The 6,862-nt window shown below is 44.6% G+C and overlaps 1 non-coding gene across 1 annotated transcript; it reads left to right on the top strand.

The window, feature by feature from the left end:
• Positions 1-5,093: 5,093 nt before the first annotated feature.
• Positions 5,094-5,165, top strand: TRNAC-ACA (transfer RNA cysteine (anticodon ACA)). Its single transcript has one exon. It is a non-coding gene; the product is annotated as a tRNA-Cys (tRNA).
• Positions 5,166-6,862: the final 1,697 nt, after the last annotated feature.

The raw sequence follows: 6,862 nt of genomic DNA, 5'->3' as shown, positions 1-6,862 counted from the left end.
TAAATTTGGAATATGATTATTTTTCTACTTACTTTAATATTTGCTTAATAATCCTCAATGATAATTATAATAGTCATATTATATTTGAGTCTGGTATATATTATATCTGTTATATAGCAGATATATATAGTATTTATTATATTGGGTCACTTTTTGCTTGCCATTGGCGGATATACGACTCAGGTTAAGCAATAAAAAGTGGGGAGGGGATTCTTACTGACTCATATATATGAAAAGTTGAAAAGTTCAGGGTAGATCTAATCATAAAACTTTAGAATAGGGATGAGTCAAGGGGGCACAGGAGCCCACCTGGAAGTGCTCCCAGTGACCAAAGCTAGAACACCCTGAACAGCAAAGTAAATAACATAGAGTTGAATTATAATACAAAGTATAAAATAAATATACATGCATACATCATTATATAATATAAGCAATGATGAAATAAATAGTAACAAGGAACAAATCTTCCTTACAAAAAAGTTAAAATAATATTATATATATATACATATATGCAGGTGTTCCATATATGCACACACACACACACATATATGTAGGTGCTCCCTCTCTAGGAGGTAAGAGGTTAATTCCTATGAGACTGGGCTAGATTTAGTGACTGGCTTCCAACCTTCACAGTGGAGCAGCCTGGCAAACACCAGCTGATTTAACCAAGTGTTACAGGTCAGCATCACCAGTGATGAGTCATGTTGGTGTCTTGAACCCCCAATACGATGTGATAAGAAAGTTACTTCACATCCATGGCAGTCTTTCCAAGACTTCAAAAACCTAGTCTAAGCACAAGAAAAACATCAGACAAGGTGGAAAATATTCTACAGGACACCTGACCGGAACTCCTCAAATCTGTCAGTCAAGGTCACGAGAAACAAGGAAAGACTGAGCAGCTGCCACAGACCAAAGGCGACTGAGAAGGCATAACGGCCAAACGTAAGGTGGCTCCCTGGCTTGGAAAGAGGGGCCTTAATGGAAAAGCTGATGGGATTCAAGTCTGGAGATTAGTTTACATAACGTGCTGGGAGGGACTGGGGGCGGGAGGCGAAGGGGACGACAGAGGATGAGATGGCTGGATGGCATCACCAGCTCGATGCACATGAGTTTGGCTGAACTCCGGGAGTTGGTGACGGACAGGGAGGCCTGGCGTGGTGCGATTCATGGGGTCGCAAAGAGTCGGACATGACTGAGTGACTGAGCTGGACTGAACTGAACGTGCCAGTGTGGGTTTCTTGCTTGTGACAAATGGATCATGGTAAGGTGGAGTGTAAGATGTTAACACTAAGGGGAACCGGAACTCTGTACTAGCGTCTCAGTCTGCTGTAACTGAATACCGTAGACTGCGGGCCTTACACCCAGTAGAAATCAATTTCTCACATTTCTGGAAGCTGAAAGTCCAAGATCAGGGTGTCGGCTGTCATGAAACATCCCATCTGTAGCTATCTTTGTAGGTTCTCTGTAAGTTTAAAATTACTCTTAATAATTCGTTAAAAAGTAGCAATGGGACAAACAGAAAACACATAATAAACTAAACCTAATCCTATTAATAATCCTATTAAATGTTAATGGTCTAAACACTCCAATTAAAAAGTTGAACGGTGAGGACTTCCCTGGAGGTCCAGTGGTTAAGAATTCACCTTCCAATGCAGGGGACATGGGTTTGACCCCTGGTCCGGGAAGATTCCACATGCCACAGGACACCTGAGCCTGTGCTCCACAACTGCTGAGCCTGCACTCTAGAGCCTGTGCCCTGTAACAAGAGAAGCCAGAGCCATGAGAAGCCTGCACACTGCAACTAGAGAGTGGCCCTCAATCACCACAACCAGAGAAAACTATTGTGCAGCAACAAAGACCCAGCACAGCCTAAAATAAGTAAATGTTGCTGCTGTTCAGTCACTAAGGCGTGTCCTATTCTGCAACCCCATGGACTGCAGCACACCAGGCTTCCCTCTCCTTTACCGTCTCGTGGAGTTTGCTCAAATTCATGCCCACTGAGTCTGTGATGCTATCTAACCAAATAAATAAATGAACACATTTAAAAAGAAAAAACAGTATGTTCAGAATGGATAAAAGAGACCCAACTATATATTGTCTACAAGTGAAGCACCTTAATTATGAAGACAGCTTGAAAGTGAATGAAAACAAGAAGAAACTGAATGGCTGGAAAATAATTTCTCATACAAAAAGTAAACCTAAGAAGGATGAAATGTCTATATTAATAATAAGCTAAATACACCTCAAGGTAAAGAGTGTTCGTAAGGATAAATTACATATAAACACACATAAACAACCTCAATTGATGATTTAAGAAAGATAATCATCAGATTTCCATGATGAACCTGTGGCAGTTTGTCATCCCTTAGTTTATCTGAGGTGAGAGGAGTGTTGTTGCAGAGATCAGAGGACCTTGTTACGTTTGTTTATTTTGTATACACATGCCCTGCTGTCCACTGTCAGAGGAGAGTTAAACAGTTGAGGGTGCATCTGAAAAGATTTACTGAAAGCCACCTTTGCTTCCCTAGTAGCTCAGACAGTAAAGCATCCACCTGCAATGCCGGAGACCTGGGTTCGATCCTTGGTCGGGAAGATCCTCTGGAGCAGGAACTGGCAACCCACTCCAGCATTCTTGCCTGGAGAATTTCATGGACAGAGGACCCTGGCGGGCTATAGTCCATGGGGTTGCAAAGAGTCGGACACGACTGAGCAGCTAACAATGACACACAACACCATCATCAAATGATGCTAGATCTGTGTTCAGCCCACTCTTCTACCTGCCTTTTTCTCTTTATGTGTCTCCCTGTCCAATTCCTCACCCAACCCACTCCACTCAACCAATTTTAGAAACCTAGCATTGACCTTTTCCATGCAAAGTCGTTTCTAAACATATAATAAGAACACACATACGTGTGTATGTACGTACACAAGATATTTGTCATTATTTTAGGGGAAAAGTGGGTCCAAGACATACACACTCTGTTCTGGCTTCTCTTTTAATACCTCATGCAGATTGCTCTAGGCTCCCAGATATTGTGCTAATTCACTATTTTTAATGAACTAGTTAGAATGATACATTAGTATGAATTATTCACAATTTATTCAACATTGAATATGTATCCATACATCATTAATATAATGATTCCTGGGAGTGAGATTCTGGGTCAAAGGGCGTGTGTGCCTAATTTTAATACATTTTGCCAAGTTACTCCCGGGGAGGGTGTCGCAATTGCATGTCCACCAACCATGAGCATGCGTACCCTCTTCCCTGCCCAGGAAGCAGATGCCACCCATTCAACATGGAGAAGTCTGCACCCCCAGCCCCCATAATGGGTGTCGGGCTCACACCTATCACCACGGGTGTCCTGGCTCCCTTTGTGGGGGCAGCAGAACTCATGCCCGGAGCTCCCCCAGCATCTGCTCAACTTGTCTGTCAGGGTCCCAACTCTTGGGTCACTATCGGGGACCTGCCTCGATATGGACCCAGGGTGTCCTCGGGATGAACAGCGTCGGCGTCAGCGAGAGAGAGAAAGAAAGAGACAGGGGCTGATGATTCCTTGGTTTACACAGGAAACCAACAAAACCCCAGCACGGGGTCTGCTCTGCTTACATAGGCCGCAGGCGCCCTCTCAAATCACTGGAGGCACCCCACCAGGGCACCCCCTCGAGTGGGTCTTAGAAGCCCAGGCAGATAACTAAACACAGAGGGCCCAGCGCTTCAAGGATCTCAACCAGAAAAAGGAGAATAGAGAAAAGGAGAAAAAACGACATGGGGAGACCGAGCTTCAGTGAGCAAGGCCCAAAACTTTATTTTCCAGTGCTGCTTTTATACCCTAAGTTGTGCACATAAAAAATAGAGAAAGGGAGGTATAGAGTCACGTCAAAATCACGCGGGGTCAGCAATCTTGACCCTTATCAGGATTAGGGCTTATTTTTGTATGTCTCATGATATACAAAAGTTTTAGGTGGTTTACATCATCTTCTGGCCAGGAGGCCTGCTAACAGTTTATGGCCCTCTCTCCTAACAAAGGCTGCTGCTGCTGCTGCTAAGTCACTTCAGTCGTGTCCGACTCTGTGTGACCCCATAGACGGAAGCCCACCAGGCTCCCCCGTCCCTGGGATTCCCCAGGCAAGAACACTGGAGTGGGTTGCCATTTCCTTCTCCATAACAAAGGCTAGTCAGCTAGAAAAAGGCTTATATTCTTTCAAGGTGATTTTCCTAAAGTCAGGCGCTATTCTCCAAAGACACAAGACAAGGTTACATTCCTATAAGGCAAGGGTGTAGTGAGCTACAAGAAAAGAATTTATTAACTTAAGATCTGATGTGGTTAAATCAAAGGCTACTACTTATTTTCTCTATATGTGATTAATATATTTCCAAGGATACAATAGATAGAAAATATGGGAACTTTGCAGCAAGCATTGATTCAACAATGAAATCTTTTTTAGTACTATTCTAATGATTTTAACTTCTTCAACAAATTTCTGTATTTTAGAATATTAGGCTTTCTGTCCTTGCATGGCTGGGAGGCTGTAAACAGTCACATTCGTAGTTGTAAGAGCCCGGACAAACTTGTCAGGCAAGTCAGAAAGCTATCAGAGGGGCTTGGATTGGAACACTCCTATTAAGCCGAGGAGAACTTTTTAACTACAGCTCTGAATTAATGTTTTCAGAGAAAGGTGGCTGGGGGGAAGCCCCTGTAAGTGTTAGAGGACTTGGTAAGAGGCGTAAGATAGTAAAGCAGTCAGACTCCGGTTTTCTTTGGGGTAGATGCTCAGGTAAGTCCAGGGGGTTCCTCGAGTCCTGATTAGCCTTTGCCCGTCAGGCCTCTTCCCCAATTGACCTTTGCCACGGGTAGGATTTCCCTCTCTGGCTCCCAGCAAGTCACTTGATGTGAATGAACCTGTTCGTGTCCACCTGGGCCTTGTGCTTCTGTGGGGAAGCACCAGTTCTTCTGTAGCTCACCTTAAGGCTGTGGTCTCCAACCTTTTGGCACGAGGGACAGGCTTCATGAAAGACTGTTTTCCACAAATGGGGAGCAGGGGATGGTTTCAGGATGATTCAAGCACAGTATATTTATTGTGCACTGACTTCCCTGGTGGCTCAGGTGGTAAAGCGTCTGCCTACAATGCAGGAGACCCGGGTTCGATCCCTGGGTTGGGAAGATCCTCTAGAGAAGGAAATTGCAACCCACTCTGGTACTCTTGCCTGGAGAATCCCATGGATGGAGGAGAGTGGTAGGCTACCGTCCATGGGGCACAAAGAGTCGGACACGACTGAGCGACTTCACTTTCACTTTATTTCTATTATGAGTACAACAGCCCCACCTCAGATCATCGGGCATTAGATACTGGAAGTTGGGGACTCCTGTCTGAAGGCATCAGGGTCATGGGCTTGAAGGAAATAAAAGGCCAGCTGGAGATCCAATAAGACGCAGCCTCCTTGGAGTTCCAGCCTATTCTTCTGGCTTCCAGGTTGACCTTGTTCTCCCCATTGCAAAGTTATCTTCTTTTCCTGCTTGCTGGCCTCATACCCACAGCAGACTTGGGGACAACACATTGTTGTAGAAAGTTAACTGATTCTCAAAATGTGTACCGTTAAATGCCTGTAATAAATCTCCTATGATTCCCAGGTGGCACGAGTGATAAAGAACCCACCTGCCAATGCAGGAGATAAGAGACGTAGGTTCAGTCCCTGGGTCGGGAAGATCCCCTGGAGGAGGGCATGGCAACCCACTCCAGTATTGTTGCCTGGAGAATCTCCTGAACAGAGGAGCCTGGCGGGCTACAGTCCATAGGGTTGCAGAGAGTCAGACATAACCGACACGACTTAGCAGGCATGCATGCGTGACACTCAGAGCTTTTGTGCTTCTCTGGGGGAACTCTAATATTCATGCACGGTAATTATTCTCAATCCAGCTCTATGATAAAGCAGACTTTGAGACCTGAGGACCAGCTGTTTCTATGGGCATCACTTAAACAACGTCTGCTTCAGTATAGAGTGGAATTCCCGGATGCTGTTTTACAGCAAGTCAATTCAGCAGACAGGTACTGAGCACCTACTTACTGTATGCTGTCTGTGAGGTCTGCCCTCACACTAGAAATCATCCTCTTTATAATGACAAAAAAAAGAGAAAAACTTGAGATAAGGTAAAAAACAAAAAGTGTATGCTTGTAGTTGTAGCAATTTCATATTAGATTAATCCTTCAAGTGTTTTCAATAAAATTAGACCTTTCACTGAGTGGTAAAAATGGCCCACGAGTGCCAGTTATAATACATAACTCTGTGTGTGTGTCTGATGGTTTCCTTACAGGCTGTGTGCACTTAGACTCTCAGTCGTGTCCGACCCTTTGTGACCCCATGGACTAAAGCCCGCCAGGCTCCTCTGTCCGTGGGGATTCTCCAGGCAAGAATACTAGAGGGGGTTGCCATGCTCTCTTCCAGGGGATCTTTCCAACCCAGGGATCGAACCCAAGTCTCCCACATTGCAGGCGGATTCTTTACCATCTGAGCCACCAGAGAAGCCTCCTTAGAGGCTAAGATCAAACTAATTGCCCAATTCTGATTTTCTTGAAAAAAAAAAAAATCCAGCATGTTAACATGAATCAGCATCTTTAGAATTTCAATAATAGCTTAATTTATACCTAATGCTTGGATTTGGAACTGCTTAAGAAGCATTAATGGAAACCCACTCCGGTACTCTTGCCTGGCAAATCCCATGGATGGAGCAGCCTGGTAGGCTGCAGTCCATGGGGTCGCTAAGAGTCGGACACGACTGAGCAACTTCACTTTCACTTTTCACTTGCATGCATTGGAGAAGGAAATGGCAACCCACTCCAGTGTTCTTGCCTGGAGAATCCC

This window comes from Moschus berezovskii, chromosome 21 (genome assembly GCF_049115385.1).
Source record: "Moschus berezovskii isolate FMDL1 chromosome 21, NW_MosBer_1.0, whole genome shotgun sequence".
Taxonomy (NCBI): Eukaryota; Metazoa; Chordata; class Mammalia; order Artiodactyla; family Moschidae; genus Moschus; species Moschus berezovskii.
This window is presented reverse-complemented; position numbering and strand designations above follow the sequence as displayed.